Source organism: Oncorhynchus masou, chromosome 5, assembly GCF_036934945.1.
Source record: "Oncorhynchus masou masou isolate Uvic2021 chromosome 5, UVic_Omas_1.1, whole genome shotgun sequence".
NCBI lineage: Eukaryota > Metazoa > Chordata > Actinopteri > Salmoniformes > Salmonidae > Oncorhynchus > Oncorhynchus masou.
This window is the reverse complement of record NC_088216.1, coordinates 53,136,803-53,162,590: the sequence shown is the minus strand read 5'-3', so window position 1 is coordinate 53,162,590 and position 25,788 is coordinate 53,136,803. Positions and strand designations below refer to the sequence as shown.

The 25,788-nt window shown below is 42.5% G+C and overlaps 2 long non-coding RNA genes across 3 annotated transcripts; one reads left to right on the top strand and one right to left on the bottom strand.

The window, feature by feature from the left end:
• Positions 1–1,992: 1,992 nt before the first annotated feature.
• On the bottom strand, positions 1,993–21,527 carry LOC135527274 (uncharacterized). The gene is made up of 3 exons (XR_010453417.1): positions 21,460–21,527; positions 15,400–15,566; positions 1,993–3,830 (listed from the first exon to the last, which is right to left on the bottom strand). It is a non-coding gene; the product is annotated as an uncharacterized LOC135527274 (long non-coding RNA).
• An 82-nt stretch (positions 21,528–21,609) lies between these two features.
• Positions 21,610–25,192, top strand: LOC135527263 (uncharacterized). Of its 2 annotated transcripts, none has more exons than XR_010453415.1 (3): positions 21,610–21,790; positions 23,578–23,807; positions 24,038–25,192. It is a non-coding gene; the product is annotated as an uncharacterized LOC135527263 (long non-coding RNA). The 2 variants fall into 2 exon arrangements; XR_010453416.1 differs by having other exon boundaries at positions 23,578–23,790; positions 24,038–25,191.
• Positions 25,193–25,788: the final 596 nt, after the last annotated feature.

The window sequence follows — 25,788 nt, the reverse complement described above, 5'->3', positions numbered from 1 at the left end:
TTGGAAACCAAAATCTAAATGTGTCTTGGTCAATGTCTAAAGTGGTCAATATAGACTGACATTCAATAATTCAACAGATTCTTTAACGACTGAGGAAAAGACCCAGACGGCTACCAACTGTTATATGTCTTGAATCTAAAGGAGCATGCACAGAATAAGGATGCTGTAATATGTCAGGTATTCTATCAAGCCCTATATGAAGCTGAAAGTACAGAATTGAAATGTGCAGTCACGGGTGTCCTTAGAAGAACACATATATTCCAACTGTTATTTTGTGTAAAAGTAAAACAGGCTTACCCATTCACCCTCTGAATGGCACCAACTGTTATTTTGTGTACTAATGCCCCCATTGTGCTTTTTGACCTTATGTTTTTTCCCTTGTTCCCCAATTATTTGCAGGCTTACCCAGTTCAGTTCTGTGCTGAATGGCACCCAGCAGTGTTCTGTGTATTCTTGTCGACAGTTGGAAGTTTTGGTTTTTGAGTATCTCTTGAGGCTTTTTTTGTGCTATTCCTACCACCTTTTGATTTGCCACATAAAATACAAGTTTTGTCTGCCTCATCTTCTGACTATTCGTGGCTCAACTGTTTCTAAGACCCAGGTGTATCCTACACCTCCACACATTTCATTAAAACTTGTTTATCTACACCTCCACACATTTCGGTCGGTTATCTACTTTGTGCATGACACAAGCCATTTTTCAAACAATTGTTTACAGACAGATTATTTCACTTAATCATAATTACACTGGGCCAGAAGTTTACATACACAAAGTTGACTATGCCCTTAAACAGCTTGGAAAATTACAGAAAATTATGTCATGTCTTTAGAAGCTTCTGATAGGCTAATTGACATCATTTGAGTCAATTGGAGGTGTACCTGTGGATGTATTTCAAGGCCTACCTTCAAACATTTTGCATGACATCATGGGAAAATAAAAAATAAAATCAGCCAAGAACCTCAGAAAGAATTGGAGACCTCCACAAGCCTGGTTCATCTTTGGGAGCAATTTCCAAACGCCTGAAGGTACCACATTCAGCTCAGGAAGGAGACACGTTCTGTCTCCTAGAGATGAACATACTTTGGTGCGAAAAGTGCAAATCAATCCTAGAACAGCAGCAAAAGACCTTGTGAAGATGCTGGAGCAAACCAGTACAAAAGTATCTATATCCATAGTAAAACGAGTCCTATATCGACATAACCTGAAAGGCCGCTCAGCAAGGAAGAAGCCACTGCTCCAAAACCGCCATAAAAAGCCAGACTACGGTTTGCAACTGCACATGGGGACAAAGATCATACTTTTTGGAAAAATGTCCTCTGGTTTGATGAAACAAAAATATAACTGTTTGGCCATAATGCCCATCGTTATGTTTGGAGGAAAAAGGGAGAGGCTTGCAAGCCGAAGAACACCATCCCAACCGTGAAACACGGGGTGGCAGCATCATGTTGTGGGGGTGCTTTGCTGCTGGAGGGACTGGTGCACTTCACAAAATAGATGGCATCATGAGGAGGGACTATTATGTGGATATATTGAAGCAACATCTCAAGACATCAGCCAGGAAGTTAAAGCTTGATCGCAAATGGGTCTTCCAAATGGACAATGACCCCAAGCATACTTCCAAAGTTGTGGCAAAATGGCTTAAGGACAACAAAGTCAAGGTATTGGAGTGGCCATCACAAAGCCCTGATCTCAATCCCATAGAAAATTTGCGGGCAGAACTGAAAAAGCGTGTGCGAGCAAGGAGGCCTACAAACCTGACTCAATTACACCAGCTCTGTCAGGAGGAATGGGCCAAAATTCACCCAACTTATTGTGGGAAACTTGTGGAAGGCTACCCGAAACATTTGACCCAAGTTAAACAAGTTAAAGGCATTGCTACCAAATACTAATTGAGTATGTAAACTTCTGATCCACTGGGAATGTGATGAATGAAATAAAAGCTGAAATAAATCACTACTATTATTCTAACATTTCACATTCTTAAAATAAAGTGGTAATCCTTACTGACCTACAACTGGGAATTTTTACTAGGATTAAATGTCAGGAATTTTGAAAAACTGAGTTAAATGTATTTGGCTAAGGTGTATGTAAACTTCCGACTTCAACTGAACCCAATCGATGTCTCAATTGTCTCGAGGTTTAAAATCTTCCTTTAACCAGTCTCCTCCCCTTCGTCTCCACACTGATTGAAGTGGATTGAACAAGTGACATCAATAAGGGATTATAGCTTTCACCTGCTCTTTCACATGGAAAGAGCAGGTGTTCATGTTTTGTACATGCAGTGTACACATGCTAATTCTAAAAGGTCTCCAGGGACTCATACTATGGTAAAACAAACGTAGCCAACAAGCACAGACATCACAAGCTAGGATTGGGGATAACTATGCCCTATGATGTCACTTTAAACATGAAGATAGACATACAGTACATGAGACATATATGTGTGAGTGGATGGCGTACAACAGACGCAAGCGCAATGTATGAGAGAGAGTGAGTTACTGAGACATAATCCACAGAGCGCTAGCTGGAGAGGATATTTCAGCATTCCAGGGAGAGGAAAGCCAATAGGCCTGTTTGTGAGGATGCTGCACCTGCCATTTGTTGATGGACTGATCTGTAAATAACTCTGTGAAGCTGTTTGGCGCTCAGCAGGGGGCTCCTGTACCTCACCCTCTCTCTTTCTCTCTCTTGCCCCCTCTCTTTATTTCATTATCTCTTTCATTGGCTCTGTCTCTCATGCACCCACATATAGAAACACCACCATCATTTCTACTCATTTACCAGAAACAGCCAAAATGAGCTCTTACAAGGGGGATGAGTGTGTGTGTGTGTGTGTGTGTGTGTGTGTGTGTGTGTGTGTGTGTGTGTGTGTGTGTTTTTCTCTCGTTCCCAGTGCCACTCTCCTCTCTCCACCCAATCCCCAAGGCCAGGTGTGGACACCTGATCCACTTCCCCTGGCTTACCGGACAACCTTTCTCATCTTGGGTTAGTGAAGAGTCCTGTGTCTGTCCCGTGATTGTCCTATGATCACATTCAATCCCTAATACGTGCGACTCCGCCCATATCTCTGTTCGGTCTGCATGCGTGTGCGGTTTTGTGTGTGGGTGTGTGGAAACCCTCGGGTGAGTGTATTTTTAGCCAGGCCATAGAAACCTCTAGAATCCGATCTCCCCTTTCTGACTGAGAGTCTAGTGATAAATGAGTTGGCAGACACCATCGCTCAAGCAATCCCCACGCATACCATACGGCCCCTATAACTTTCTTATACTCCTAGTGCCCAGGGGATTAAATCCAGAACTGAATGGTAAGCCTCAAGTATTATCATTCTATCAAGCACAATAAAACATGTTAGGAGTCCCACGTGTTCAGCAAAATCCACTGTATACTGTTTATTCCCTTAGTAATATTTATTGATTTGTGACACATGGGATCCTGATTCCACATATTCAAATCAAATTTATTTATATAGCCCTTCGTACATCAGCTGATATCTCAAAGTGCTGTACAGAAACCCAGCCTAAAACCCCAAACAGCAAGCAATGCAGGTGTAGAAGCACGGTGGCTAGGAAAAACTCCCAAGAAAGGCCAAAACCTAGGAAGAAACCTAGAGAGGAACCAGACTATGTGGGGTGGCCTCTTCTGGCTGTGCCGGGTGGAGATTATAACAGAACATGGCCAGGATGTTCAAATGTTCATAAATGACCAGCATGGTCCAATAATAATAAGGCAGAACAGTTTAAACTGGAGCAGCAGCACGGCCAGGTAGACTGGGGACAGCAAGGAGTCATCATGTCAGGTAGTCCTGAGGCATGGTCCTAGGGCTCAGGTCCTTTGAGAGAGAGAAAGAAAGAGAGAAAGAGAGAATTAGAGAGAGCACACTTAAATTCACACAGGACACCGAATAGGACAGGAGAAGTACTCCAGATATAACAAACTGACTCTAGCCCCCCGACACATAAACTACTGCAGCATAAATACTGGAGGCTGAGACAGGAGGGGTCAGGAGACACTGTGGCCCCATCCGAGGACACCCCCGGACAGGGCCAAACAGGAAGGATATAACCAACCAATATTCATTGTTTCTGAAAACTTCTCAAAGTGTGACTAGTGATGAGATGATTGGTTCACACAGAGGGATTGAGAGATTATATGAATAGGTTTTGTAAAACCATTTGTTGATGCATATCTCTCTAGGTAACATTGTGGTTAGATGAGGCTGGCTGATGAAATACAATGTACAGTGGGGCAAAAAAGTATTTAGTCAGCCACCAATTGTGCAAGTTCTATCCACTTAAAAAGATGAGAGAAGCCTGTAATTTCCATCATAGGTACACTTCAACTATGACAGATAAAATGAGAAGAAAAAAAATCCAGAAAATCACATTGTCGGATTTTTTATGAATTTATTTGCAAATTATGGTGGAAAATAAGTATTTGGAAAATACAGTGCCTTGCGAAAGTATTCGGCCCCCTTGAACTTTGCGACCTTTTGCCACGTTTCAGGCTTCAAGCATAAAGATATAAAACTGTATTTTTTTGTGAAGAATCAACAACAAGTGGGACACAATCATGAAGTGGAACGACATTTATTGTATATTTCAAACTTTTTTAACAAATCAAAAACTGAAAAATTGGGCGTGCAAAATTATTCAGCCCCCTTAAATTAATACTTTGTAGCGCCACCTTTTGCTGCGATTACAGCTGTAAGTCGCTTGGGGTATGTCTCTATCAGTTTTGCACATCGAGAGACTGAATTTTTTTCCCATTCCTCCTTGCAAAACAGCTTGAGCTCAATGAGGTTGGATGGAGAGCATTTGTGAACAGCAGTTTTCAGTTCTTTCCACAGATTCTCGATTGGATTCAGGTCTGGACTTTGACTTGGCCATTCTAACACCTGGATATGTTTATTTTTGAACCATTCCATTGTAGATTTTGCTTTATGTTTTGGATCATTGTCTTGTTAGAAGACAAATCTCCGTCCCAGTCTCAGGTCTTTTGCAGACTCCATCAGGTTTTCTTCCAGAATGGTCCTGTATTTGGCTCCATCCATCTTCCCATCAATTTTAACCATCTTCCCTGTCCCTGCTGAAGAAAAGCAGGCCCAAACCATGATGCTGCCACCACCATGTTTGACAGTGGGTATGGTGTGTTCAGGGTGATGAGCTGTGTTGCTTTTACGCCAAACATAACGTTTTGCATTGTTGCCAATAAGTTCAATTTTGGTTTCATCTGACCAGAGCACCTTCTTCCACATGTTTGGTGTGTCTCCCAGGTGGCTTGTGGCAAACTTTAAATGACACTTTTATGGATATCTTTAAGAAATGGCTTTCTTCTTGCCACTCTTCCATAAAGGCCAGATTTGTGCAATATACGACTGATTGTTGTCCTATGGACAGAGTCTCCCACCTCAGCTGTAGATCTCTGCAGTTCATCCAGAGTGATCATGGGCCTCTTGGCTGCATCTCTGATCAGTCTTCTCCTTGTATGAGCTGAAAGTTTAGAGGGACGGCCAGGTCTTGGTAGATTTGCAGTGGTCTGATACTCCTTCCATTTCAATATTGTCGCTTGCACAGTGCTCCTTGGGATGTTTAAAGATTTCCCAATCTTTTTGTATCCAAATCCGGCTTTAAACTTCTTCACAACGGTATCTTGGACCTGCCTGGTGTGTTCCTTGTTCTTCATGATGCTCTCTGTGCTTTTAACGGACCTCTGAGACTATCACAGTGCAGGTGCATTTATACGGAGACTTGATTACACACAGGTGGATTGTATTTATCATCATTAGTCATTTAGGTCAACATTGGATCATTCAGAGATCCTCACTGAACGTCTGGAGAGAGTTTGCTGCACTGAAAGTAAAGGGGCTGAATAATTTTGCACGCCCAATTTTTCAGTTTTTGATTTGTTAAAAAAGTTTGAAATATCCAATAAATGTCGTTCCACTTCATGATTGTGTCCCACTGGTTGTTGATTTTTCACAAAAAAATACAGTTTTATATCTTTATGTTTGAAGCCTGAAATGTGGCAAAAGGTCGCAAAGTTCAAGGGGGCCGAATACTTTCGCAAGGCACTGTAAATATAGGCACACACACGTACAGTTGAAGTCGGAAGTTTACATACACCTTAGCCAAATACATTTAACTCAGTTTTTCAAAATTCTTGACACTTATTCGGAGTACAAATTCCCCATCTTACGTCAGTTAGGATCACCACTTTATTTTAAGAATGTGAAATGTCAGAATAATAGTAGATAGAATTATTTATTTCAGCTTTACATTTTTTCATCATATTCCCAGTAGGTCAGAAGTTAGCATACACTCAATTAGTATTTGGTAGCATTGCCTTTCAAATGGTTTAACTTGGGTCAAATGTTTCAGATAGCATTACACCAGCTTCACACAATAAATTGGGTGAATTTTGGCCCATTCCTCCTGACAGAGCTGGTAACTGAGTCATGTTTATAGGCCTCCTTGCTCGCATATGCATTTTCAGTTCTGCCCACACATTTTCTATGAGATTGAGGTCAGGGCTTTGCGATGGCCACTCCAATACCTTGACTTTGTAGTCCTTAAGCCATTTTGCCACAACTTTGGAAGTATGCTTGGGGTCATTGTCCATTTGGAAGACCCATTTGTGACCAAGCTTTAACTTCCTGACTGATGTCTTGAGATGTTGCTTCAATATATCCACATAATAGTCCCTCCTCATGATGCCATCTATTTTGTGAAGTGCACGAGTCCCTCCTGCAGCAAAGCACCCCACAACATGATGCTGCCACCCCATGTTTCACGGTTGGGATGGTGTTCTTCGGCTTGCAAGCCTCTCCCTTTCTCATCCAAACATAACAATAGTCATTATGGCCAAACAGTTCTATTTTTGTTTCATCAGACCAAAGGACATTTCTCCAAAAAGTACAATCTTTGTCCCCATGTGCAGTTGCAAACTCTAGTCTGGCTTTTTTTAATGGAGGTTTTGGAGCAGTGGCTTCATCCATGCTGAGTGGCCTTTCAGGTTATGTCGATATAGGACTCTGTGGATACAGAAACTTTTGTACCCGTTTCCTCCAGCATCTTCGCAAGGTCCTTTGCTGTTGTTCTGGGATTGAATTGCACTTTTCGCACCAAAGTACGTTCATCTCTAGGAGACAGAACGCGTCTCCTTCCTGAGTGGTATGACGGCTACGTGGTCCCATGGTGTTTACACCTGCGTACTATTGTTTGTACAGATGAATGTGGTACCTTCAGGCATTTGGAAATTGCCCCCAAAGATGAACCAGACTTGCTTTTTCTGAGGTTTCCTTTGATTTTCCAATGATGTCACGAAAAGAGTTTGAACGTACGCCTTGAAATACATCCACATGTTCACTTCCAATTGACTTAAATTATGTCAATTAGCCTATCAGAAACTTCTAAAGAATGACAATTTTCTGGAATTTTCCAAGCCGATACAGTGAAATAAAAGTGAAATCTGTCTGTAAACAATTGTTGGAAAATTTACTTGTGTCATGCACAAAGTAGATGTCCTAACCGACTTGCCAAAACTATAGTTTGTCAACAAGAAATGTGTGGGGTGGTTGAAAAAGGAGTTTTAATGACTCCAACCTAAGTGTATGTTAACTTCGGACTTCAACTGTATACTGTTCAATAGTTTGTGGTCACTTAGAAGTGTCATTGTTTTTGAAAGAAAATCTCATTTTTTTGTCCATTAAAATAATATCAAATTGACCCGAAATACAGTGTAGACATTGTTAATGTTATAAATGACTATTGTAGCTGAAAACTGATGATTTTTAATGGAATATCTACATAGGCGTACAGAGGCCCATTATCAGCAACCATCACTCCTGTGTTCCAATGACACATTGTGTTAGCTAATCCAAGTTTATCATTTTAAAAGGCTTATTGATAATTAGAAAACTCTTTTGCAATGATAGCACCGTAGAAAACGGTTCAGATAAAATAATCAATAATGGCCAGAAATAAAGCACTTTCTTCTGAAACCTGTCAGTCTATTCTTGTTCTGAGAAATGAAGGCTATTCCATGCGAGAAATTGCCAAGAAACTGAAGATCTGGTACAAAGCTGTGTACTACTCCCTTCACAGAACAGCGCAAACTGTCTCAAACCAGAATTGAATGCGGAATTGGAGGCCCTGGTGCACAACTGAGCAAGAGGACAAGTACATTAGAGTATCTAGTTTGAGAAACAGACGCCTCACAAGTCCTCAACTGGCAGCTTCATTAAATAGTACCCGCAAAACACCAGTCTCAACGTCAACCGTGAAGAGGCGATTCCGGGATGCTGGCCTTCTAGGCAGAGTTGCAAAGAAAGAGATATGGCTTTTCTTTGCAACTCTGCCTGGAAGGCCAGCATCCCGGAGTCACCTCTTCACTGTTGACGTTGAGACTGGTGTATTACAGTCTAATACTGCATTTCTGATCGATTTGATGTTATTTTAAGGGACAAAAAAAGTGATTTTCTTTCAAAAACAAGGACATTTCTAAGTGACCCCAAACCTTTGAACAGTAGTGTGTATATATGGACATCCCTTCAAATTTGCAGATTCAGCTATTTCAGCCACAAATGTTGCTGACAGGTGTATAAAATAGAGCACATAGCCATGCAATCTCCAAAGACAAACATTGGCAGTGGAATGGCCTTACTGAAGAGCTCAGTGACTTTCAACGTGGCAACGTCATAGGATGCCACCTTTCCAACAACTCAGTTCGTCAAATTTCAGCCCTGCTAGAGCTGCCCCGGTCAACTGCAGGTGCTGTTATTGTGAAGTGGAAACGTCTAGGAGCAACAACGTCTTAGACCGGCAAGTGCTGAAGCGCGTAACAATCGTCTGTCCTCGGTTGCAACACACACTACCGTGTTCCAAACTGCCTCTGGAAGCAATGTCAGCCCAATAACTGTTTGTTGGGAGCTTCATGAAATACGTTTACATGGCCGAGCAGCCATATACAAGCCTCAGATCACCATGCGCATTGTCATGCGTTGGCTGGAGTGGTGTAAAGCTCCCCGCCATTGGACTCTGGAGCAGTGGAAACTCGTTCTCTGAAGTGATGAATCACGTTTCACCATCCGACAGACAAATCTGAATTTGGTGGACACCAGGAGAACGCTACCTGCCCGAATGCACAGTGCCAACTGTAAAGTTTGGAGGAGAAGGAATAATGGTCTGTTTTTTATTGGTTCAGGCTAGGCCCCTTAGTTCCAGTGAAGGGAAATCTTAACACTACAGCATTCAAGGACATTCTAGACGGTTCTGTGCTTCCAGCTTTGTGCCAATAGTTCAGCATAAAAATGCCCTGTGCACAAAGTGAGGTCCATACAGAAATGGTTTGTCGAGATCGGTGTGGAAGAACTTGACTGGCCTGCACAGAGCCCTGAACCTATTGAACACTTTTGGGATGAATTGGAATGCCAACTGCGAGCCAGGCCTAATCGCCCCATCATCAGTGCCCGTTCTCACTAATTTTGTTGTGGCTGAATGGAAGAAAATCCCAGCAGCAATGTTCCAACATCTAGTGGAAAGCCTTCCCAGACGAGTGGAGGCTGTTAGCAGCAAAGGGGGGGACCAACTCCATATTAATGCCCATGATTTTGGAATGAGATGTTCGACAAGCAGGTGTCCACATACCTTTGGTAATGTAGTGTATATACAGTACATTCAGAAAGTATTCAGACCCCTTGACCTTTTTCCACATTTTGTTACGTTACTGCCTTATTCTAAAATGGTTTAAATTATTTTGTTCTACACAAAATACCCCATAATGACAAAGCGTAAACAGGTTATATATTTCTGCTAATTTATTAACATTTAAAAAAAAAAAAAAAATATAAAAAATAAAAAAAAAATATATATATAAAAAATATATAAATAAATAAATAATATAAATATATATATATATATATATATATATATATATATATATATATGTGTGTGTGTGTGTGTGTGTGTGTGTGTGTGTGTGTGTGTGTGTGTGTGTGTGTGTGTGTGTGTGTGTGTGGATTGTACGGGTCAAATCCAGAGGGATGAAATCGCCTCATTTCATCCCTGTAATAGAAGATGCTGCTATGATCTCAAAAAAGGATACTCTCAGTTTTATGCCATGGTAATACAATTTAACTCTGATAATCAACATATCAAGTGTAGAAGACATTACTGAATCACTCACTCTCTTCCTAAAGAGTAGTACAGACTAACAACCCTCCCTGCTGTACACTGACCTTAACTCGTCACACCTTTCCCCCTGACCTTGAACTCTACTTGAAGGTCTACTGACCTTGCTTCTCTATAGTCTAGAGTCTATGTCAACCATACAGGGCCGAATGGGACAATGTCGAGATGAACATTATATTTCCTTGCATGCCACTAGCAAAGTTTGTCACACCAAGGAACACAATACAACAAGCGCATAATGAGAGTGTGAGAGAGACAGTAGGGTTAGAAGCCAGGGATAATGGTTTTAGGTCTTTTAATCACCATTTGACCATGTTCATGTCCTTAGAAGAGGAAAATGCATCCGTTCATGGGTTGGGGGAGGAAGGAGAAATTGTGCAGCCAAACAAATGTGGTGTACTGATGGTGTCCCACTGATAGTGTCCCAGCCTGACAGTAAGACATCTTCAAAAAGATGATATTACACCCCACCCATCTCATCCCTCAACCGCAGAGCCTGCACACACACACACACACTGTATTGGAAAACTCTCTGCTCGCTGACAGAACATGAGAATGTTACAATTATAAAACAAGAGTGACAGGAAGGCTTGGATTTCACCGGCAGATGACAGCCCCTGGCCGTCCGCCTGGAAGTTGTTCACAGCAATACCACCCTGCCCCACGCTCTCTACCCACAAAATCCGAATGTAAATGGGGAATGAATGGGGTGGGGTGGGGGCAAGGTCACAAGGAGCACATGCCATTGAACACACTCGTCCAGGTGGGAAACCATTGGGCGATGCATTCATTCCCCTCCAAACCTCAACACACAACCGCAAACCATTTGAGCACCATGCCAGAGGCTGACTGGTAGGTTACATAAGTTAGTAATGACTGGAGTTATAATTGTGGAAAGCAGTTTACGCCAAACATATAACCTGTCTAGGAAACCATAGACCTTAGTTATAGGTTATGACTATTGGGGGGGGGGTCGTTTTAGATTCCTTGTATGCATAATTGTTGCCAAAATTATGCCAAGGCATGAGGGTGAGAAAGCGCCCATATGTGGACACATCACATGTAACAAAACATTAACTAAGCAAGCATCACATATCATCCATATGAGCTTCTGGCAACCTGAGAACACATGCATGGGCCCCCGGTCATAGACATTAATTAACATGCTAGCTCTAGCACAATGTGAAGAAAGGGGAGCAACATAACAAAGAAGTGGCCCTCTCAGCACTGTGGAGTTTCAGGAGGATGTCCTTCACCGAGTCGGACACATTACAAACTGTGCGTTCCAAATGGCACCCTATTCCAAATGTAGTTCACTACTACCCATAGGCCTCTGGCCAAAAGTAGTGCACTACATAGGGAATAGGGTGCCATGTGGAATATAACCTAAGTGTTATGTAATACTGCTGGAGGACAAGGACAGGGAGTCGGCGCAGCGCGGCGCCATTTTAGGTATGGTCACTGCCCGCTGTAGAGGACAAAATATATAGCACTCCATTGGGGTGATGCCACCTCCTCTGTACCGCTCGCTGTCTTGGGACAGGAAGTACAAAGCTATTTCTGAAACGATGTGCACCACAACAACACCCTAGCCTGGGTTGTGATTGGAGAGCATTGTTGTATCTGCAAAATATAGCCTGGCAGACTGCAGACAATGGCACAAGCTCAACTCTGCAGCCAGCGTTCATTTTTGGGAAATAAACCATTAGCAAGGGTCACATAGGATCCTGCTCCAGAAGATCCCCGTCTGTGACACGGTGGACAGTGGTGCCAATATATCAATATAACGCCATGTCAAGTGTTCAGAGTCCAAGTACCTATTGACTGTTCACTTGTCTGTTAAATTTATTAGCCTTTCTATATTCATCGCCGTCAGTACAGTATGATTTAATCATATGATACGACAGGTGTTTGTACCAACCATGGCCTCTACCAGGGGTGGTGGGGAGTTGTTGGGGGAATAGGCCCTGGGTAATATATATTATTGCCATAAAGAGTAGTATACAGTAGCTGCAGTATTAGAATAGTATGTAGAAGCACTATCTCCTTCTAGTTGTGCTTGATAAAGTTTTGAACTACAGTGTAGTAGGAAAGCACACAGGCTTATTAAGGGACTCAATTATACAGTATACAGAGAAGCCCATAGCATGAATCATCAAACCAACGCCAACTCCTGCACACAATCCTACCACTGACAAAAACTGACGAAAACCCCCAACAAAAGAATCCAATTTTCCTTCGCTCTTTTTTTGTCACTTTTTTGTTCATACCCCTCCTCACCCTGTAATGGAGACATATTTGAATGTGTGGGCATGGGAAGTCCTGCATCACCAGAAGATTTCATCTCCACTGAATGGATGTTTTTGACAGTTTTTGTTGTTGTTGTGGGAACTGTTTCCCACTGTGCGAGTGGAGAATAAGACATGTTGTTCGACAGAGGAACCATTGCAGCAAATGACGGTTGTGGAGGGAAGACATGAATACAATTATTTAAATGGTTCACTCCCATTCACTTTTGTCTCTGACTCCTTCACCCACTCAGTGTTTTGGAACATGTTTCCATAATGACAGGCTGAGTTCATCCGTAGGACTGGCTTTGTGAAAGACCCCCAAAATGCTAGAAACGGCACTGGAAAAGACCCACACAACAAAATGAGATAAAACCTACTTTGTGAGGGGAAGAAGACAGCAACGAGTTTGTTGACAACACATAAAACCACTCCTTTACCATTTAAATCAAATAAAATTGTATTAGTCACATGTTCTGAATACAACAGGTGTAGACCTTAGTGAAATGCTGACCTATGAGCTCCTAACCAACAACGCAGTTTAACAAAAACGGATAAGAATAAGAAATAAAAGTAACAAGTAATTAAAGAGCAGCTGTAAAATAACAATAGCGAGACTAGTGGTCTACAGCTCACTATCAGGGGGGTACCGGTACAGAGTCAATGTGCGGGGGCAATGGTTAGTTGAAATAATATGTACATGTAGGTAGAGTTATTAGAGTGACTATGCATAGATAATAACAGAGAGTAGCAGCAGCGTAGAAGAAGGTGGGGGGGGGGGACAATGCAAATAGTCTGAGTAGCCATTTGGGGGGTAGAAGCTGTTGAGAAGCCTCTTGGACCTAGACTTGGCGCTCCGGTACCGCTTGCCGTGCGGTAGCAGAGAGAACAGTCTATGATTAGGATGGCTGGAGTCTTTGACCATTTTTAGGACCTTCCTCTGACACCTCCTGGTATAGAAGTCCTGGTGGCAGGAAGCTTGGCCCCAGTGATGTACTGGGCTATTCACACTACCTGTAGTGCCTTGCAGTCGGAGGCCGAGCAGTTGCCATACCAGGCAGTGATGCAACCAGTCAGGATGCTCTTGATGGTGCAGCTGTAGAACGTTTTGAGGATCTGAGGACCCATGCCAAATCTTTTCAGTCTCCTGTGGGGGAATAGGTTTTGTCGTGCCCTCTTCATAACTGTCTTGGTGTGCTTGGACCATGTTAGTTTGTTGGTGATGTGGACCCCAAGGAACTTGAAGCTCTCAACCTGCTTCACTGCAGCCCTGTCGATGAAAATGGGGCGTGCTCGGTCCTCTTTTTCCTGTAGTCCACTATCCTCTTATTTGTCTTGATCACGTTGACGGAGAGGATTTTATTATAGCCTTGAGTCTTCTTCAGTTTGACACTGCAAGCTTGACACAGCTGTATTTGGGGAGTTTCTCCCATTCTTCTCAAGCTCTGTCAGGTTGGATGAGGAGCGTCACTGCACAACTATTTTCAGGTCTCTTCAAAGATGTTTGATCGAGTTCAAGTGCTGTCACCACCATGCTTTACAATAGGGATGGTGCCAGGTATCCTCCAGACGTGACACTTGGCATTCAGGCCAAAGAGTTCAATCTTGGTTTCGTCAGACCAGATAATCTTGTTTCTCATGGTCAGAGCCTTTCAGGCAAACTCCAAGCGGGCTGTCATGTGCCTTTTACTGAGGAGTGGCTTCCGTCTGGCCACTCCACTATAAAGGACTGATTGGTAGAGTGCTGCAGAGATGGTTGTCCTTCTGGAAGGTTCTCCCACCTCCACAGAGGAACTCTGGAGCTCTGTCAGAGTGACCATCGGGTCTTGGTAACCTACCTGACCAAGTACCTTCTCCCCCAACTGCTCAGTTTGGCCATGTAGCCAGTTCTAGGAAGTCTCTTGGTGGTTCCAAACTTCTTCCATTTAAGAATGATAGAGGCCAATGTGTTCTTGGGGACCTTCAATGTTGCAGAAATGTGCTGGTACCCTTGCCCAGATCTGTACCTCAACACAATCCTATCTTGGAACTCTACGGACAATTCTTTCGACCTCGTGGCTTGGTTTTTGCTCTGACATGAACTGTCAACTGTGGGACCTTATATAGACCGGTCTGTGCCTTTCCAAATCATGTACAATCAATTGAATATACCACAGGTGAAATCCAATCAAGTTGTAGAAACATCTCAAGTATGATCAATGGAAACAGGATGCACCTGAGCTCAATTTCAAGTCTAATTGCAAAGGGTCTGAATACTTACATAAGGTATTTCTGTTTTTGATTTTTAATACATTTGCAAAAATTCCTAAAAACCTGTTTGTGTTTTCATTATTGGGTATAGATTGATGACGAAAACAATATTTTAATCAGTTTTAGAATCAGGCTGTAATGTAACAAAATGTGGAAAAAGGGAAGGGGTCTGAATACTTTCACACCCTTAGTATTAATCTCACATCTTTCAAAATAACAGTCCTTACTGCATGTCCACACTCAATTACTGAAACACAACCAAAACAAACAAGTTTGTAGAGTCACAAGCTTGATGTAATCATTGCATGCTAGGAATATGGAGCCAAACACTAAACGTTTGAATACTCCAATACACTGTGAATTTGTTCCCTAAAATTTCTAAAAACGGTTAACCTGATATGGATGAAAATATCCATATAACGCTGATAGTCTGCACTTTAACCTCATAGTCATTGTATATTTTCAAATCCAAATTGCTTGAGTTTATTTTTTTATATATTTGTTTACTTCCGTAACTGACAGAGATGGCCGCCTCGCTTCGCGTTCCTAGGAAACTATGCAGTATTCTGTTTTTTTTTGCGTGTTATTTCTTATATTGGTACCCCAGGTTATCTTAGGTTTCATTACATACAGTCGGGAGGAACTACTGAATATAAGAGCAACGTCAACTCACCATCATTACGACCAGGAATATGACTTTCCAGAAGCGGATCCTGTGCTTAGCCTTCCACCAAGGACAATGGATCGGATCCCAGCCGGTGACCCAAAACAACGACGCCATAAAAGGGGCAAACGAAGCGGTTTTCTGGTCAGGCTCCGGAGACAGAAGCAAGCATCTTTCTGGTAAGAAGAGAGGCGGGGGGGGGGGTATACCTTATGATTAACGAGACGTGGTGTGATCATAACAACATACAGGAACTCAAGTCCTTCTGTTCACCGGACTTAGAATTCCTCACAATCAAATGTCGACCGGATTATCTACCAAAGGAATTATCTTCGATTATAATCACAGCCGTATATATTCCCCCCCAAGCAGACACATCGATGGCCCTGAATTAACTTTATTTGACTCTATGTAAACTGGAAACCACATATCTTGAGGCTGCATTCATTGTAGCTAATCTGAAAACAAGACTCCCTAAATTCTATCAGCATATTGATTGCGCAACCAGGGCTGGTAAAACTGTGGATCATTGTTATTCTAACTTCCGCGATGCATATAAGGCCCTCCCTCGCCCTCCTTTCGGAAAAGCTGACCATGGATTGGGATATGTTCCGCATTGCGTCCAACAACAACATTGGCGAATACGCTGATTCGGTGAGCGAGTTCATTAGAAAGTGCATTGGCGATGTTATACCCACAGCAACGATTAAAACATTCCCAAACCAGAAACCGTGGATTGATGGCAGCATTCGCGCGAAACTGAAAGCGCGAACCACTGCTTTTGACCAGGGCAAGGTGACCGGAAACATGACCGAATACAAACAGTGTAGATATTCCCTCCGCAAGGCAATCAAACAAGCTAAGCGTCAGTATAGAGACAAAGTAGAGTCGCAATTCAACGGCTCAGACACAAGAGGTATGTGGCAGGGTCTACAGTCAATCACGGATTACAAAAAGAAAACCAGCCCCGTCGCGGACCAGGATGTCTTGCTCCCAGACAGACTAAATAACTTTTTTGCTCGCTTTGAGGACAATACAGTGCCACTGACACGGACCGCTACCAAAACCTGCGGACTCTCCTTCACTGCAGCCGACGTGAATAAAACATTTAAACATGTTAACCCTCGCAAGGCTGCAGGCCCAGACGGCATCCCCAGCCGCATCCTCAGAGCATGCGCAGACCAGCTGGCTGGTGTGTTTACGGACATATTCAATCAATCCTTATCCCAGTCTGCTGTTCCCACATGCTTCAAGAGGGCCACCATTGTTCCTGTTCCCAAGAAAGCTAAGGTAACTGAGCTAAACGACTACCGCCTCGTAGCAGTCACTTCCGTCATCATGAAGTGCTTTGAGAGACTAGTCAAGGACCATATCACCTCCACCCTACATGACACCCTAGACCAACTCCAATTTGCTTACCGCCCCAATAGGTCCACAGACGACGCAATCGCAACCGCACTGCACACTGCCCTAACCCATCTGGACAAGAGGAATACCTATGTGCCAATGCTGTTCATCAACTACAGCTCAGCATTTAACACCATAGTACCCTCCAAACTCGTCATCAAGCTTGAGGCCCTGGGTCTCGACCATGCCCTGTGCAACTGGGTACTGGCCTTCCTGACGGGCCGCCCCCAGGTGGTGAGGGTAGGTAACAACATCTCCACCCCGCTGATCCTCAACACTGGGGCCCCACAAGGATGCATTCTGAGCCCTCTCCTGTACTCCCTGTTCACCCACGACTGCGTGGCCATGCACGCCTCCAACTCAATCATCAAGTTTGCAGACGACACTACAGTGGTAGGCTTGATTACCAACAACACCGAGACTGCCTACAGGGAGGAGGTGAGGGCCCTCGGAGTGTGGTGTCAGGAAAATAACCTCACACTCAACAAAACAAAGGAGATGATTGTGGACTTCAGGAAACAGCAGAGGGAGCACCCCCCTATCCACATCGACGGGACAGTTGTGGAGAAGGCAGTAAGTTTTTAAATTCCTTGGCGTACACATCACTGGACAAACTGAATTGGTCCACCCACACAGACAGCGTTGTGAAGAAGGGGCAGCAGCGCCTCTTCAACCTCAGGAGGCTGAAGAAATTTGGCTTGTCACCAAAAGCACTCACAAACTTCTACAGATGCACAATCGAGAGCATCCTGTTGGGCTGTATCACCGCCTGGTACGGCAACTGCGCCGCCCACAACCGTAAGGCTCTCCAGAGGGTAGTGAGGTCTACACAACGCATCACCAGGGGGGGGGGGGCAAACTACCTGCCCTCCAGGACACCTACACCACCCGATTGTCACAGGAAGGCCATAAAGATCATCAAGGACAACAACCACCCGAGCCACTGCCTGTTCACCCCACTATCATCCAGAAGGCGAGGTCAGTACAGGTGCATCAAAGCAGGGACCGAGAGACTGAAAAACAGCTTCTATCTCAAGGCCAACAGACTGTTAAACAGCTACCACTAATATTGAGTGGCTGCTGCCAACATACTGACTCAACTCCAGCCACTTTAATAATGGAAATTTATGTAAAAAAAAATGATCACTAGTCACTTTAAACAATGCCACTTAATATAATGTTTACATACCCTACATTACTCATCTCATATGTATACTGTACTCTATATCATGTACTGCATCTTTATGTAATACATGTATCACTAGCCACTTTAAACTATGCCACTTTGTTTACATACCCTACATTACTCATATGTATATACTGTACTCGATACCATCTACTGCATCGTGCCTATGCTGTTCTGTACCATCACTCAGTCATATATATTTATGTACATATTATTTATCCCTTTACACTTGTGTGTATAAGGTAGTAGTTGTGGAATTGTTAGGTTAGATTACTCGTTGGTTATTACTGCATTGTCGGAACTAAAAGCACAAGCATTTTGCTACACTCGCATTAACATCTGCTAACCATGTGTATGTAATAAATAAAATTTGATAACAAACAAAACATGTGTCACTGTCTCAATACTTTTGTAGCTCACTGTGGTTAATAAATATGCAGGTCAGTGAGGAAGGACAGAGCTTCAGCATACGTCCCAAATGGCTCCTTATTCCACATGGACCCTGGTCAAAAAGTAGTTGACTAAATAAGGAATAGATTGCCATTTGAGATGCTGCCTCAGTAAAAGGAAAATTGTCACAGACTGTGATGAATGGGTCTGACCCATCAGCGGCTGCTGTGGACCACATGCTCAGTCGCTGTCAACAAAGTGTAAGTTAGACTAATGCCGTGTCATTTCTAACACAGGTTTTTTCACTTCCCCTCCAAAGCCAGACGCAAACCCTGCAATAAAGGAACTGAAGTTTATATTCTAACTGATTCAAGTTTTGGCTGAGGGATCACACATAAGGTAACGCCTACTTGTATTTACACCTGACCTAGCATTCCTACACAAACTAGAGGAGTCACTAACTGAGAGGTTGAAGTAATTGTTTCCCTTGCCCTGCAAGGGCTAGGAGAGGGACGGAAGCAAAACTGTTACAAATGTATACCATAGTTGCTGAATATCTTCTCAACTAAACTTGAAAGTTAAGCAGGTGGCAGCGATACCTTGGACATAAACAAATGGGAAAGAAACAGATCTTGAAATAATTCTGACAATTTGGAGGAGAGTATCCCCTCACACATCCCTTGCGTGACCAAGGAGTCATTGACAGCGCGTTCCTCAGGGGGGGGCTCGCATTTTATCTTCGTAGATGCTGGGGAGGACGGAGGAGTGGCAAGGGGGTAAGGCCGGGGCATGGGGGTGGGTGGGTATCATAAGAATGTTTCCAATATTAGCCTTGGTCTGGCTTTAAAAATAGAGCTTCATCACATTAAATCAATAATGCCACTTAGAAGTGATGGCGTGTGTTTTGGCAGCGAGGACCCTCCGTGGATTAGCGCACTCTGTGCTTGGTAATCACTAACACATTTGGATGGCAACAGTACTAGAAAGGCCTGTGGAGAACTCAAGTTTATAAAGCCTATATGAATAATGTTGTCAAGCTTTTATCTTTGTACAATGATCATCTTCAATTTGACTGGCATAATTGATGCTTGATGCTAGAACTGCCAAGAATTTGATGCTAGAACTGCCAAGAATTTGATGCTAGAACTGCCAAGGTTTGATGCTAGAACTACCAAGGTTTGATGCTAGAACTGCCAAGGTTTGATGCTAGAACTGCCAAGGTTAGGCCACTCTTGGAGGTTGCAACCTTGATTCATATAGAATTGAGTCATCAGTGATGAGGCTCTTTTGAGAAATGCTTTCTATGCAAACCCTGTGGTGTGCAGAATCCAGCATTCAGTAATAAATACTTTTCCCTTTCATGAATTTGCAAATATCTTTGCAAACATATCCATTTCCAGGTTGCATCACATCCGGCTGTGATTGGGAGTCCCATATGGCTGCGCATAATTGGACCAGCACCGTCCGGGTTTGGCCGGGGTAGGCCGTCATTGTAATAAGAATTTGTTCTTAACTGACTTGTCTAGTTAAATAAAGGTTAAATAAATAAAAAATATTTAAACAATTCCAAAACTTTCTTGCAACTTTATTCATAGCATTTGCATTCATCAATTTGCAGTTGTGCACTAAAATAATAAGTACTTCAGTTGCATACCACCTGATCACAGAGAACATAATCAATTACACTCAAAAGCCATACACTGATGAGAACCATCATGGTGAAGTGATTTATGGTACAAAACTAGGTAATATCCTCAAAATACACATTGCCTCACTCTCACTTACTCTTTAATGTTAAAAGATAAGACGATGGTTGCGGCGAGAGCTTCGTGTGCACTATAACTTGTCCAACCACAACACGAGATACCCACTGGAATTTTCTCTGAACTAGCCACTACAAATCTTCCCCTGCGATGCTCAGACAGAGACCAATATAGATCCAAGAGAGAGATATCGCATGGCCGATAAACTTGAGGGACAGGCTGACCCCTGGATGCACTGTGGCTCAGTTGAGGTGACACTCTCTGAACCAGGCCCTCCACCAGTGTCTAATTTAGATCAACCGCATGATAAAGCCAGCATTGTATTATAGCACCAGCTATAGGCAAGAGTCTCACTTCTAGCTAGTATCCCTCATCTAATGGCGCAAATGACGGTTTCATACCATGTCATTTTAATAAAGCAGTGTCTGGTATCATATGCATATCTTGTTTTAACTGTGATATGTAAATACCTCACTCTGAACGTTTATTTCACTTTGCAAAGCACTCACTCCGAACTAGTCTTTTTCGGGCTTCACCAGCGGACAACTTGTAGGACCTACTCATCTGACAGACTGCCCTACTCAGCCTGATGTGCAAGATTGACATCTGCTGGCTATTTAGTGTCCCTACAATGGATCCATCCATGGCATCTCAATTGTATCAAGTGAATTCAGTTAAGTTTTAGATAAATGTGACCTACATGCTGAGATTACATGTTGTAGCTACAAAACTATTTAATTTTAGAGTTCACAAGTCAATAATATTCTAAAGATTTCTGAGTGTAGTATACACAACTATATAAACTATTGCATACATTATGGTAATCGTTCCAGCCAATGGAAGTAACGTTTGATCCCTGCTATCTTGTAAGCATGGCAACGACCAGTGTTGTTGCTAGATTTAGCAACTTTTAAGACTACCCTGGCAACTTTTTGTTTTCAAACAGCACCTAGCAACAAATGTAGCTACTTTAAAACATGTATTTGGAACTTTTTGCAACTTTTGAAAAGTGACCCAAACGCTAAAATGCATGTATTTTCCCTCTAAATGACACAAACACGATTTTCTGTCACACACTCAGTCACAACACACGTGCCTGGCTGTAAAAATGCATTGTGAGTGACGTCAGCAGCAGGCCAGCAGCAATTTCAGTACATTGCAAATCATTGTTGGCTAGCTGCAGCAGTACGGGTTTGACGATCCAAACCCAATGAATATAGTTGGTCACGAATGTTTGATCTTGAACAGAACTTACAACATCAATCAACATGTCTCAATCAAAACTGTACAGCAAGAAGTAAAGAAAAGAGTGGGAGTCTGTACCTGAACAAATGTCAAATCACATTTTTTGCCGAGATGGCCCGTAAATTTAAGTAACGTTATTGTGTATTCTACGTAATGACCCGGTTTTACGTTATCACGCAGTGACATCACAACGTCATTTAGCAACTTTTAGCAACAAATCAACCTGCCTCTAACAATTTACCCTGAAAATTTGTTGGCAACACTGGCAACGAGTTTCACGGCCTCACCCACCAAATACCACCATGGCGCTGTGCAAGAGAGAGGTCCAATGCTGTGTAACAACGAAAATATAGTTATCAATTTCAACAGTGTCAATATACACCCCAATGCTAGCCTAACAAAGACTAAGGTACTGAATAACTCGAACATTATTTGAATATTATTGCAAGATGGAGAGTAGCGTGCTCGAAATGCTTTGTCGGTCATTGTCATTCTAGGGCTAGTCATCCTCTGAACCGGTATCTGGGCAGAGGAGACGATGAATATGTAGCCTAGGCAGCGGATAGTTAGTGCATGGGCGCTAGATCTGCACTACCGACTGCCTAGGCTAATAGCCTAGATGCTACCATATATTTTGCCATTAGACAGCAAGCTTTATGTCAAAATACGTTCGTTATCAAGTTTCACTGAGCAACTATCGTAATTTACTGCCGTCCAGCCCGTTGTGTGCTTCCAAAAACATTACATAAATATTTCCAAGCAACCGAAAACATATATTGTCTGGAAAGAATGTATTGTTTTTTTGACCCAAGTGCGCATGCGCCTGGACCTATATAACTAGGCGGTGTCAGAGGAAGGCCCAGTCACCGAAGTATGAGACTGTTCTCTCTGCTACCGCACGGCAAGCGGTACCGGAGTGCCAAATCTAGGTCCAAAGGCTCCTTATCAGCTTCTACCACCAAGCCATAAGACTGCAGAACAATTAATCAAATGGCCAGCCGGACTATTTACATTGACATCCGCCCCCCTTTGATTTTACACTGCTGCTACTCGCTGTTTATTATCTATGCACAGGGTTGGGGAGGTTACTTTCTAAATGTAATCCCTTATATTACTAGTTATCTGTCCAAAATTGTAATCTGTAACGTAACTTTTGGATTACCCAAACTCAGTAACATAATCTGATTACATTTAGTTACTTTCACCTTTAAGCGACATTAGAAGAAGACAAAAATGTATGTTACAAATTGAACGACATCATGTTCAAGTTTACATAGCTGGCCATATATAGATGCTAAATTTCTCCTAACCCGTCACTTACTACTACATATAATAACACGATTAAATTATATATTTACATAAAAAAACAAAGTCTATCAGAATTACAGTTATTCCAATAAATGTTATACCCCTTGATCTTCAAGAATAGGACTTGGAAATATGGAAGTATAGATTAGCCAAATAGTTTTACCTGAGCATAATCCCAAAACGAAGGATTTATTAGCCAGCCCTACTCTGTTGTCATGGAGGACTGATTGGGCTCATTGATTCCAGTTGAAAAATAAATGCTCCGCTCATGGAATGTCATGCTTTGAGCACTACTGAAAAGTGCAATTTACATGTGGAAAATGAATGTCATATGCTGCATTTGCTATAGGCCTATTGTTTACCTTTTTTTGGAGACACTGTGATATATTTCAGCTGTTAAAAGGGCAAATCCATAGATGAAACAATAACAAAACAGTCACCCTCGCCTCTGTTTTTGGTAAAAAACTGAGGGATGGGCCTGGAGAAATGTAACCACACTCAGATTAATAGGCAGAGCTATGGATGCAAAAACTGACCATCCATGATATCAAAATTCTAGTTTTAACCATGTTATGAGGCTATACAGTGTGTGTTTACATTTACAATGTTTACAAACATTGGAGGAAAACAAGCTTATATTTTGGGTTCGCATGGATTGTGACAGTTGAACTAATAAGCTCATGAGGCATTTATAAATTATATTCTTCAAGAATCAATGGATATATTTATTTTTTTGTTTTAATTTATAGGTTAAAAATGGATGTAGCAACTACAAATTGCCCCTTCGAGTCTCGTCTATCAAAAGTGTGCGAGTTTGAGCATGTGTCCATTTTTTTTAAATCAGCATGAATTAGATTGCGCAATAAAAGCCCCACTTTTATTCCATAGTCAACATGTATGGGCCCGGCAGGCACAAGGAGTCGCTAGAGCGCGATGGGACATGGACATCCCAGCCGGCCAAACAGTCCCCTAACCTGGATGACGCTGGGCCAATTGTGAGATGCCTCATGGGTCTCCCGGTTGCAGCCGGCTGCGACACAGCCTGGGATCGAACCCGGATCTGGAGTGACACCTTAGACCGCTGCACCACTTGGGAGGCCCGTCAATAATGTGTTTATGTAATAGGATAACTATTCCTACATCATTGATATTTAGAAGTTTAACTGACAGCCTATACTTCCATATCTGGGGCTATTGCCTGGAAAGCTGTAAAAATATAAATGATTGAATTTGACCTGGATGTTAATTATTTAATTTCCAATTGTGTCACTTGTCAGTCATGCTCATAAATCTCAGATAGTATGCATTATTTTATTTTATGGTGTGTCCTCTTCTCTGTGCTTTCTAGAAACAGAGACATCTTTACTGCTGCACAACATGGTCCTGCTCTCCGTGAACAACCCCAGCCCCTGACCAGAGGAAGAAAGCATGCAGCTGCAACCAGACTCTTTGTTAAATGTATTCATTTGCTCTCAGACTAATTCTAATGGAACAGAAACCATTCATCTAATTTTCTCTGGACAGAGAGGCATAGAATTAAACAAACGGATCAATTGCTAACATGTAGAGAATCAATGAGTCAGTGCATGGATGGCTTTAACTGCTACTGTGCTGTATGTCTTAATCCATTCCACTGTGCATGATACGTCACACATATGGTTTCAGTCACACGTACGTACACACACACACACTCAAACCCTCTCACAATAGACTATTTCCTCTGCTGCCGCACGGCAAGAGGTACCTGTGCATCAAGTCTGACACCAACAGGCTCTTGAACAGCTTCCATCCCTAAGCAATACGACTAATAAATAGCTAACAAAATAACTACACAGACTGAGTTAACCTTGTATCTTTATTGACCTTTTATTTCAATCTTTCCACTGTCTCTGCAAACTCTCAGGGCCCTACACACTCGCACACACTGTCACTCCAACACACACAAACACTCACTCCATCATTTGCTCGCTCAGGCATAATATGCACATCGATTTATACTGACTCTACACACCTGCACACCCACTTGCACACAAGTTGCTGCTACTCTGTTTATCTTATATCCTGTTGCCTAGTCTCCCCTTACCCCTATACATACAGTGCCTTGGGAAAGTATTCGGCCCCCTTGAACTTTGCGACCTTTTGCCACATTTCAGGCTTCAAACAAAGATATAAACTGTATTTTTTGTGAAGAATCAACAACAAGTGGGACACAATCATGAAGTGGAACGACATTTATTGGATATTTCAAACTTTTTTAACAAATCAAAAGCTGAAAAATTGGGCGTGCAAAATTATTCAGCCCCCTTAGGTTAATACTTTGTAGCGCCACCTTTTGCTGTGATTACAGCTGTAAGTCGCTTGGGGTATGTCTCTATCAGTTTTGCACATCGAGAGACTGAATTTTTTCCCATTCCTCCTTGCAAAACAGCTTGAGCTCAGTGAGGTTGGATGGAGAGCATTTGTGAACAGCAGTTTTCAGTTCTTTCCACAGATTCTCGATGGGATTCAGGTCTGGACTTTGACTTGGCCATTCTAACACCTGGATATGTTTATTTTTGAACCATTCCATTGTAGATTTTGCTTTATGTTTTGGATCAATGTCTTGTTGGAAGACAAATCTCCGTCCCAGTCTCAGGTCTTTTGCAGACTCCATCAGGTTTTCTTCCAGAATGGTCCTGTATTTGGCTCCATCCATCTTCCCATCAATGTTAACCATCTTCCCTGTCCCTGCTGAAGAAAAGCAGGCCCAAACCATGATGCTGCCACCACCATGTTTGACAGTGGGTATGAGGTTCAGGGTGATGAGCTGTGTTGCTTTTACGCCAAACATAACGTTTTGCATTGTTGCCAAAAAGTTCAATTTTGGTTTCATCTGACCAGAGCACCTTCTTCCACATGTTTGGTGTGTCTCCCAGGTGGCTTGTGGCAAACTTTAAACAACACTTTTTATGGATATCTTTAAGAAATGGCTTTCTTCTTGCCACTCTTCCATAAAGGCCAGATTTGTGCAATATACGACTGATTGTTGTCCTATGGACAGAGTCTCCCACCTCAGCTGTAGATCTCTGCAGTTCATCCAGAGTGATCATGGGCCTCTTG